Raw genomic sequence first — 12,154 nt, forward strand, 5'->3', positions numbered from 1 at the left:
GTGCATCATTTACTGTTAGATTTGTATGCTACAAGGGCAGTGCCTCTCCCACATTGGTCATTTCCAGGCCTATTGCTTTATCATAGTATTAGCCATGTCAGGTATGCCATAAAGTTATCTTCAGCCTCCATCTGGACCTGCTTACTATTTAGCCATCCATGTTCATTGAAATGTGATTCAGGCACTGCAATCATGCATGTTTAGCTTCATGTATGTTTGAAGAGCCCTAAAGCTAATCAGATCCTCTTTAGCTGACATTCGCATAGCAGTTGTTTTGGCAGTGTCAGAGGTTGAACTGCGTTGGTGCAACTGGCATAACTAAAGCGGACATTGCCATTTACTACACGGAGTCGCATTAACAGAAATCCCATGTAGCCTTGTTGTCCTCCACAATGAAATCAGGGAGGGGACTGTGGATCAGTTTTCGTCGGGGAGTACATTAGTCACACGCGATATCTGACAGCACTGGCCAATTTTGACAAAACGTATGAGTGATGCGTCTTGCAATAGAGCTCCGACGTTTACAAAATGACACTGGCCAGATGGTAGCGCTATAACAGGAGATTGAAAATGCACATTTCAAAGGTCACGCCCTTCACCCCATTTGACCTAAAGTCAAGAAAAAATGTGGTACATGCATCAATCTCCTCACAAGAAACAAATGTGCCTCAGTGACCTATAAGGTCCATCCTGATAGATTATCAAATTCAAAATGGCGGACAAACACTTAACGGTACTCTTCTGGCACCGAATGACCGAGCTGCACGAAACTTGATATGTGGCATCTATGGACAAAGGTCTCTTGCAATATTTCCCATATTAGTACCTAAAACAACATGGATGCTATTGGCCAATAAATATTCACGTGTGCGTGGTCTGGCACATAAATGCATATAAATCAGTCAAGGATATTCGTATTGTAACTACATTAGGTACACATGTTGCAAACACTGTCAAGACTCAACATATGCAAGAACTCATATTGACCACATTGTGGTGCTATAAGACATTTTTGTATCTCTTGATCTGTTTGACTCAGAGTGATGAAATTTGGCACACATGCTCAGGGATATGAGTCTAGCTAACCCATGCGATATCTCACACCACTGGCCTGATTTTGACTGAACTTGGTTTTGCGCCCCCTCGGTCTTGTGCGGTGGAGATTTTCATAGCCATCTACTTAGCCTTGTCTCAGGGTAGTAAGTTGGTGGTCTGTTGATATCCCTTTACTGGTGTGGGGGCTGTGCTTTCGCAAAGTGGGTGGGGTTATATCCTGCCTGGTTGGCCCTGTCTGGGGTTATCGTCGGACGGGGCCACAGTGTCCCCCGACCACTCCTGTCTCAGCCTCTAGTATCTATGCTGCAATAGTCTGTGCCGGGGGGCTAGGGTCAGTCTGTTATATCTGGTGTAATTCTCCTGTTTTATGTTGTCCTGTGTGAATTTAAGTATGATCCCTCTAATTCTCTCCTGCTCCCCTTCCAGAGGACCTGAGCCCTAGGACCATGCCTCAGGACTAGCTGGCCTGATGACTCCTGGCTGTCCCCAGTCCATCTGGTCGTGCTGCTGCTCCAGTTTCGACTGTTCTGCCTGCGGCTATGGAACCCTGACCTGTTCACCGGACGTGCTGCCTTGTTCTGGACTGTCTCTCGCTCTCGCTAGGCTATGAAAAGCCAACTGAGGTAGTAACCTGTTGCACCCTCTACAACCCTACTGGTCATCTATGAACATTTTGAAGAACAATCTGACCTTAATGGCCATATACTCTTATAATCTCCACCAGGCACAGCCAGAAGAGGACTGGCCACCCCTCAGAACCTGGTTCATCTCTAGGTTTCTGCCTTCCTAGGGAGTTTTTCCTAGCCACTGTGGTTCTGCATTGCTTGCCGTTTGGGGTTTTAGGCTGGGTTTCTGCATAGCACTTTGACATCTGCTGATGTAAATAGGGCTTTATAAATGCATTTGATTGATTGCGTCTTGCCATAGAGATCCGTAATTTACAAAATTGCACTGGTTGGCCCAAGGGGTGTGCTACACCATTTGTGGTGGATGATATGTTTATAAGTTTGAACACTGGAATGTGAAATGTAATGTACCCTAATCAAGGTGTAATAGAAATTAGATTTTTATATAGCCTGCACTTTCTTGTTCTCAACTTAACGGGTAGGGCAGGTGTGGCTTCGAAACATTGATCGCAAGAGCAGCTACTGATTTGATGGCTCCAGCAACATTCCACCTCCGACACTGCCTAAACATCCGCTATGCTGGTTTCTGCTATCGCCGACTAACACTTGATCTGATTGAATCTAGGCCTTGTGTGCAGTTAAGAACCATTTATATTTAGTAACTTGTGTGCAATTAGTGCTTTCAGAAAGTATTCAGACCCCCTGACGTTTTCCACATTTTATGTTACAGCCTTATTCTAAAATGATCAGTCTACACACAATACCCCATAATGACAATACCCCATTTTTACAAATGTATTACAAATTTAAAAAAAGATTTACATAAGTATTCAGACCCTTTTGAGACTCGAATTTGAGCTCAGGTGCATCCTGTTTCCATTGATCATCCTTGAGATGTTTCTACAACTTGGAGTCCACCTGTGGTAAATTCAATTGATTGGACATTATTTGGAAAGGAACACACCTGTCTATATAAGGTTCCACAGTTGACAAGCCATGAGGTCAAAGGAATTGTTTGTAGAGCTCCGAGGCAGGATTGTGTCGGCATAGATCTGGGGAAGGGTACCAACAACAAACAAATCCGCAGAATTTAAGGTCCCCAAGAACACAGTGGCGTCTCAAATTCTTAAATGGAAGAAGTTTGGAACCACCAAGACGCTTCCTAGAGCTGGCCGCCCAGCCAAACGGAGCAATCGGGGGACAAGGGCCTTGGTCAGGGAGATACCAAGAACCTGATGGTCACTCTGACAGAGTTCCGCTGTGAAGATGGGAGAACCTTCCAGAAAGACAACCATCTCTGCAGCACTCCACCAATCAGGCCTTTATGGTAGAGTGGCCAGACAGAAGCCACTACTCAGTAAAAGGCACGACAGCCTGCTTAGAGTTTGCCAAAAGGCACCTAAAGGACTCTCAGACCATGAGAAACAAGATTCTCTGGTCTGATGAAACCAAGATTGAACTCTTTGGCCTGAATGCCAAGCGTCACATCTGGAAACCTGGTACCATCCCTAGAGTGAAGCATGGTGGTGGCAGCATCATGCTGTGGGGATGTTTTTCAGCGGCAGGGACTGCGAGACTAATCAGGATCGAGGGAAAGCTGAACGGAGCAAAGTACAGAGAGATCCTTGATGAAAACCTGCTCCAGAGCGCCCAGGACAGACTGGGGCAAAGGTTAACCTTCTAACAGGACAACGACCCTAAGCACAGAGCCAAGACAACACAGGAGTGGCTTTGGGACAAGTCTCAATGTCCTTGAGTGGCCCAGCCAGAGCCTGGACTTGAACCAGATCGAACATCTCTGGAGAGACCTGAAAATAGCTGTGCAACGACGCTCCCCATCCAACCTGACCGAGCTTGAGAGGATCTGCAGAGAAGAATGGGAGAAACTCCTCAAAATGCCAAGCTTGTAGCGTCATACCCAAGCAGACTCGAGGTTGTAATCGCTGCCAAAGGTGCTGCAACAAAGTACTGAGTAAAGGTTCTGAATACTTTATGTAAATGTGATAAAAGTTTGTTGAAATAAAAACCTGTTTTTAATTTGTCTTGGGGTATTGTGAGTAGATTGAAGGGAGGGGAAAAAACAATTTAATCCATTTTAGAATAAGGCTGTAACATAACAAAATGTGGAAAAAGTCAAGGGGACTGAATACACAATCCTTGTATAGTCTTACGTTTGATTCTATTTCCATTTCTCTCTTTACTCCTAGAAACCACACACTCATTTGAATATGTATCAAGTGAACTAGTGCGTTGTGGTGGTGACAATAAAAAGCCTTTTCCCTGACATTCTTTGGCTCTTTCTGGACATCCCTGTGGTCCTTAAAAATGAAATATCATATGCTCTTCTTTTTTTTTTAAGAGACTGTCATGCGAGTAACCTGCTGGGAGGTCTTTGACCCTTTCAATAATATACCAGGAATTCGATTTGATTAGAAATTCTTTCCCCACTGTAAAGCGCCAGGCAGCTACTGGCTTTCTTTACACTGCACAGTGCTACTCAATTCCTCATTTTATGTTTGCACCCCCAATTATGTTTTGTTTGGGCCCAGTCCCGAGGCAGGAGTTCCTGTTTTGTGAAAGGAAAAAAGTTGAGCAAGGAGAGTAGATGGGCAATATGTCCTCTTTCCCTTTTGTGACAGTATTGAAAAATGCTATTCCTACAATGTCCTCATCACCTCATTTTGATATAGTATTCTGTAACGAGTATAATAATATTGTATCGTGGCTAGTTGAGGAATGCTCAACTCCATTCTCTTATATACTGTAGAGGCGGAGTTAAGTCTTGATAACTGGTCACACAATTTGCTAGCAACAACAGAGTCAACACTCGCCATCAATCGATACTTGTAAAATGTCAATTCTGAAAGTGAATACCTGTCCTTCTACTTGGTGCTGAAATTCACACTTAAATAAAAACTAATATTGAATACATCGACTTTTTCCCCCCTCAGCTCCGCGCGAATGCGCTTGTGCCAAATTTAATTTCTGCTTAAGTAGTACGTCAAGGCTGCTACCTCTCCAGTTGAGCTACACAAATAAGATTTAAAAAAATTGGTTGTATTTGATCATTTTTTATTAAAAGTATAACTTTCAGCACTCCGCGGAAGGACCACAGTCTTACAGGACAAATATAGGTACAGGTAAGCATTTTCAGAAATAATATTTGACTGACGGTAGCTCAATTTTTTTTCTAGCAAATCGAGCAACAGTTATCAATACTGAACTCCGCCTCGATATAAGAGAACAGAGTTGAGCATTCCTCAGCTATTTTGTGGCCTATGTATACTGTAGTTGCTTTGTTTTGTGGAATCTTCAATCATGCCAGATAGGTTAGGCCTTCTGTTTCAGCACGAGTTGTCATGTTTTTGTCTTAATTTTTCATGTCCAATTAGACAATTGAAGTATACTCACTAGCCAGTTTATTGGGTACACCAACCCATTCATGAAAATGGATTGCTCCTACAAACAGCGAGGCACGTGGCCTTGGCTTGTTATATAAAACAGACCGATAGGCGTCAAGGCATTCCGTTACTGTTTGATTGAACGTTAGAATGGGTAAAACGAGTGACCTATGCGACTTTGAACGTGTTATGATCGTTGATGCTAGGTGCGCCGGATCCAGTATCTCAGAAACAGCCGCCCTCCTGGGCTTTTCACGCATGACAGTGTCTAGGGTTTACAAAGAAAGTGTGACAATCAAAAAAACTACCAGTCAGTGGCAGTCCTGTGGGCGAAAACAGCTTGTTGGTGAGCGGTCGAAGGACAAGGGTAAGAATCGTGCAAGCTAACAGGCGTGCCACAGACAAATAACAGTGCAGTACAGAACGGCATCTCGGGAACGCACAACTCGTCAATCCTTGTCACGGATGGGCAGGGGCGGAAATCCCGGGGGGGACGGGGGGACACGACCCCCCTTATCCTGGGAAAAATATAATTTGTCCCCCCCAATATATCACTGAAACATAACTATGTAATTTAAATAATATTAATAATACGCAATGAAAGCAATTGTGCTGATTATAGACACTTAATAGCTCGTTTTTAAGTTTCAAAAGATTGCGACCCCCCCCCCACCCTTTGCCTCACAATGGTTTGATCCACTGCCAGTTCCTTAGCTTGCGAGGTAACGTAGAGGTCGTATCTACTGTCTGAAAGGCACTCAATGCACGTAACTGACGTGAGGTTAATCCAGTCAATCGCGCACACACACTAGCTGAATATGCAGAGCTAGCGCGCAAATATTAACTATTAAGCTAGCTAGTACCTATTCCATTTATGTGGCGTCGTCAAAGATGGAATCTTTGCTATCATCAATTTATTCCAAGATCAGCATGCATGTAAGTTAGTGCTTCAAAGTCCCTGTGATAAGGTTAGCGATAAACTGAACAGAACTACACTCTCTTCTACCATTGTTTTAAATATATTTAATGGTCTCGTTCCAAAAGCTAAATTGTTGCAAGGGAACTTTTATTTATATATTTTATTTCATCTTTATTTAACCCGGGTAGCAAAGATTATAGCAAACACCACTGAATTGGTGCTCGCTAGCTTTGCAAATTCAGCTATTGTTAGAAGCCAGCCAATATGAAACAAACGATTAAAATTACAAAAGGTTGCAGCATATGTTGTGTAAATGGTGAACTCAACTCTTGTCACTGCAATCCGTTTCACATTTGCTAGCTACCTTTTAGATCGAAGCCCATATAGAATGATAGAAGATAAGATGATAGAAGCCCATCTCCTACTGTAAATAACCTACATACTGTGTGTGTGTAGCCAACCAGGTAGAAAAATGGCAGAAAAATGGCAGAAAAAAGATGGACATCAGAGTATTTTTCAGTACACCAAAACGCAAAGTAAGAACCCTAGTAGCCTAATATCTCAGACTAGTTGATAAAATGTTCATAAGAAAAAAATGTAATTCTAATGGAAATGTTTCACAATGATGTCATTAGGCAGAGCAGGCAACAGATGGCACACAGACAGCAGAGTTGGGGACAGATATGCAGGGACAGACTGGCAGAGACAGGGAGTCTCAGGTAAGTTTGTTGAGTCTTTGTTTGGCAACATTATGAAAGGTTCTCAATTTTTTTGACTTGTAAAATAGTTTTGGGTACCGGTAGTTAGGAGTACGGCAAACACCTTATTTCTTTGGTTCCTCAATATACATTTACCATATTAAACGTTGGCTATGTGTTACAGCACTACTTTTGGTGTCCCCCTCAGGAATTGCTCTTGAGAAAATGTAATGTAATTGTCCCCTCCAAAGTTGATATCAGATTTTCGCCCCTGGTGCTCTCTACTGTGTAGACTCTCGAGAGTTTCACATGCTAGGTCCTATACACTGACATTTTCTTTCAGGAATGTTTATTCTTAAATTCAGTTGATTTAAGGATAAATTTAACAAGGGCCAAGGATGAGTTTTGTCTGATGGCTGTCCAAGACAGTGACTTTAGTTTAAAAGTGTCTGGGTAATTCACAGGCTTTAATGGAAGGAAATTCCCTTTGCATATTTTTTTGTCGAAGTTAATTTACAAAAATTGCTATTTAGCAAGTTGGCTAACATTAGCCAGCTAGCAATTCGTGTTTTAATGTTTTAGGGACTCCTGAGAACCAGAAAACCAGGCTCTCATCTTGGGAAACAGTGGATGTAAAGATTCTAGCTAGCTAAAGCAATTACTGCAAATCTAATGTACAATTGTGTAAGCTGGTGTTGCCGTGCAATGCCGCTGAAGTAACATAGCTAGCTAACTATTTACTTGTTTATTGTGTAGTGGAGGATAAAAATAACTGTATGCCTATGGATGTGTAGCTAGCTATGGTATGTAGCCGATCTGTATATGGACCCTAAAACATTAGGTTCTGAACTAATATTCATACAATCTATGAACCTCAGCTATCATAGTTGTTGTATCAACTTCGTCTGAATGGCATTAATGAAGCCTATGGATTGAGTAGAATATAATAACTTTATTGTGCCAAGGATGCAAGTCTGTACTGTATATATTACCACTGAGATCCCCACATTGTAGTCTGTACATTGAATATATTCACTGATCATGTACTCTCTTTCTTGGTAAATAAAGGTGCGGTTCAGGTATGAATCTCTGAGACAAAGATGTAGTAGTCCCAGAGTTAATGATCCAATGTCAGTTTCGCATTTCACCTCCTGATGATTATGATGACTGACTGTGTTAGAATAAAAATAAATAAATGAATCATGCTCTCTCTCTATCCATCTGTCTCTCGTCTGCAGGTATGTTTTGATGTGAGAGAGGAAGCCAGTCCCGTCATCGCCACCTCACCCGCTCTTAAGATAACCTTCGGGCCAACTGGGAGCCCAAGGCTGGTTAGGAGACACCGCTAGAGACACTATGTAATTGTAATGAACTGAGAGAATATTATGGTAACACTGTAATTCATTAATCATATGCTGTCTTCCCTGCTCCTCTGTTTTACCTCTCCTTTTCTGTCTTCTACACCTCTCTCCCCACCTCCTCTTTCTTTATAATGCACACCATATGTGCATTGAAGTACAGATTGAACTTGTATTTTATAATATATTACAGTTATATTTATAATGCATGTGTTATGTATTTATAAACACCTGGATAATGAACTTTCAATAAAGTGTTTCACATTCTCCACTGGTTGAAATTAAGCATCTCATTGGAATACTACACCTATCCTGTGTCCTCAGATTAATGCAGATGAAGGGAGTTAGATATGCATAGGTGTATTTCTGTATATATGAATTACAAATCAGCCTTTACTTAAATCCTGTTTCTAGTCTATTGCATAGTTACAATGTGTAATCATTGATGTCCCAGGAGCTGTAAACACTGAAGTGTATAATTGTAGTACATACATGCAGACACAGCATCATTCAAAAAAATGCAGTTTGATACACCTGGTATTGGATATGATTAAAAGTACATTCCATTGTAACACTTCTGATATCCAACTTTCTACCTTTGCCCAGAAATTACCAGACCAAAAGCTGAGGATACAACAGTTCAGCTGACACATGACTAAAGTTTGACATTTCTATCACAGACCTGATTTTCCCTGATAAATGCATCAACCCCCTACAAATATGTCAATTTATTATAACCCACACACTAATCAAAACAACCTTCAAATAAGTAATGATGTACCAGTCAGAAGTTGACATATCTACTAATTTTGTCACGTTGTATAAATGATTGGAGACAGGAATACGTAATACGAGGTTTTAATACTCAACCCAAAAATACAACATACCATGAAAAGGCACGGGGACGAAGCCCAAAACAAACATGTATACAACAGGGATGTAACCCAAACAAAAGAGTGAGGTTAAACCTTTAATAAATACACGGGACGAGACCAATAATAACAAGTGCACAACAATCGACGGGGTGAGACCCGTAATAACGAGTACACAATACACACAGCACGAAGCCAAAACAACAAAGCACAGGTACTCACAAGACCAACAGACAAGGGAACAATAACTGACAAGACAATGGTGAACAGAGGTCACATATATACAATTACTAATCAGGGGAAATGGGAACCAGGTGCGCGTAATGAAACAGTTCAGAGACGCCTAGAGGCCGGTGATGTAGACGTCCAGAAGTGGTGCACGGAATGAGTAGCAGTACCGGGGAAATCTGTGACACATTCAAGGGTATTTCTTTATTTTCACCATTTTCTATATTGTAGAAGTAGTGAAGCCATTAAAATTATGAAATAACACATATGGAATCATGTGGTAACCCCCAAAAAAGTGTTAAATAAAAATATATTTTAGATTCTTCAAAGTAGCTACCCTTTGCAAAGCTGTCATCAAGGCACACTCTTGACATTCTCTCAACCAGCTTCACTAGGAATGCTTTTCCAAAAATCTTGAAGATGTTCAACAATATGCTGAGCACTTGTTGGCTGCTTTTCCTTGACTCTGCGGTCCAACTCATCCCAAACCATTTCAATTGGGTTGAGGTTTGGTGATTGTGGAGGCCAGGTCATCTGATGCAGCACTCCATCATTCTCCTTCTTGGTCAGTTAGCCCTTACACAGCCTGAAGGTGTGTTCGATCATTGTCCTGTTGAAAAACAAATGATAGTCCCACTAAGCGTAAACGAGATGGGATGGCATATCGCTGCAGAATGCTGTGGTAGCCATGCTGGTGAAGTGTGCATCTCACAAAGACACGGTGGTTGGAAACAAAAATCTTAATTATGGACTTTTCAGACCAAAGGACAGATTTCCACTGATCTAATGTCCATTGCTTGTGTTTCTTGGCCTAAGCAAGTCTCTTTTTATTATTAGTGTCCTTTAGTACTGGTTTCTTTGCAGCAATTCGACCATGAAAGCCTGATTCACGCAGTCTCCTCTGAACAGTTGATATTGAGATGTGTCTGTTACTTGAACTCTGAGAAGCATTTATTTGAGCTGCAATCTGAGGTGCAGTTAACTCTAATGAATTTATCCTCTGCAGCAGAGGTAACTCTGGGTCTTCCTTTCCTGTGGCAGTCCTCATGAGAGGCAGTTTCATCAAAGCGCTTGATGGTTTTTGCGACTGCACTTGAAGAAACGTTCAAAGTTCTTGAAATTTTCCGCATCGACTGACCTTCATGTCTTAAAGTAATGATGGACAGTCATTTCTCTTTGCTTATTTTAGCTGTTCTTGCCATAATATGGACTTGGTATTTTACCAAATAGAGCTATCTTCTGTATACCACCCCTACCTTGTCACAACGCAACTGATTGGCTCAAATGCAATAAGAAATAAATTCCACAAATGTACTTTTAACAAGGCACACCTGTTAATTGAAATGCATTCCAAGTGACTACTTCATGAAACTGGTTGAGAAAATGCCAACAGTGTGCAAAGCTGTTATCAAGGCAAAGGGTGGCTACTTTGAAGAAAATAAAATATATTTTGATTTGTTTAACACTTCTTCGGTTACTACATGATTCCATATGTGTTATTTCATTGTGTTGATGTCTTCACTATTATTCTACAATGTAGAACATAGCCAACAACAACAAAAAAACCTTGAATGAGTAGGTGTGTCCAAACTTTTGACTGGTACTGTATATACTGTACGTCCAATCGAAATAAGCATACAGTATTTGTTCATCAACATCTTTGTGTTTTCGTTAATAAAATAATTATAAAAAAGAGTAGATGTGTGCAAAGATGGCCCCTGGTGTTTCAAATGAGCATTAAAGGCAAGCACTGCGACTCACTGAAGCATATCACAGCATACCTTAGCATAACTCACGCTATACTGCAGTATGATACAACTTTTAAAAATAATAATAAAATATTTGCAGGTTTAACCATCAATTGAGTGTTTGTTCATCCCAAGACATACAGTAAACATGAACATAATTATAAAACATTAAATAGTCTGCTCACTGTAAATAATAATAAAATATTTGCAAGTTTAACCATCAATTGAGTGTTTGTTCATCCCAAGACATACAGTAAATATGAACATAATTATAAAACATTAAATAGTCTGCTCACTGTACATATGCATTTTTCCAGTTAATAAATCAGACCTGTCGTAAAACTGCAAGCGTGAATGAGCATTATGACTCTGCCTGAATAATGCCCATCAATCACCTTTTATGGTGACAAGAACGCCCTTATTTACTGTATACTTTGGAACTATCGGAATTAGGCCAAGAAAGAATCTAAAGGAAATCGCAATTGCGAACTTGATCAAATGTCTTTGGAGGTGTTGGTATAACGTTTTCTTTTTGCAGTAACATTTGCTGTACTCTATCTGACCGTTTCTGAAAGACAAAAAAACGATTGCAAATTTGAATTCCATAATGTTTTGCATTTCCTTTTTCCCGAACCTAAACGTGTTGCATTGCCTGCGAATAATGAAACATTGTCTTAAAAATGTAAAAATAAAAAAAATACAGTATAGTCCTACTTTCAGTGGTAGCCTACGCACTTCCATGCAAAAGATCAATTGTCTGTTCACCCGTTAAATTCTACTGTTATGTTATAAACCCGCGCTCCCTTTCGGATGCAAAAACTTATAATAGAGAAAAAAACATATAATAGCCAATCTAATAGGCGCAATTAAATGAGAATGGTTGTTGTATGCACATTTATTCTGCAATGATCATGGAAATTAAATAAATAACAGAAAATAGATGCAGTCCAACGGACAAATCGGGGTTTGGCGGATGCCAGGAGAATGCTACCTGCCCAAACTCATAGTGCCAACTGTAAAGTATGGTGGAGGAGGCATAATGGTCTGTCGCTGTTTTTCATGGTTTGGGCTAGGTCCCTTAGTTCCAGTGAAGGGAAATTTTAACGCTTCAGCATACAATGAAATTCTAGATGACTCTGTGCTTCCAACTTTGTGGCAACAGTTTGGGGAAGGCCCTTTCCTGTTCTAGCATGACAATGCCCTGGTGCACAAAGCGAGATCCATACAGAAAATTGGTTTGTCGAGATT

This window comes from Salmo salar, chromosome ssa23, assembly GCF_905237065.1.
Source record: "Salmo salar chromosome ssa23, Ssal_v3.1, whole genome shotgun sequence".
NCBI lineage: Eukaryota > Metazoa > Chordata > Actinopteri > Salmoniformes > Salmonidae > Salmo > Salmo salar.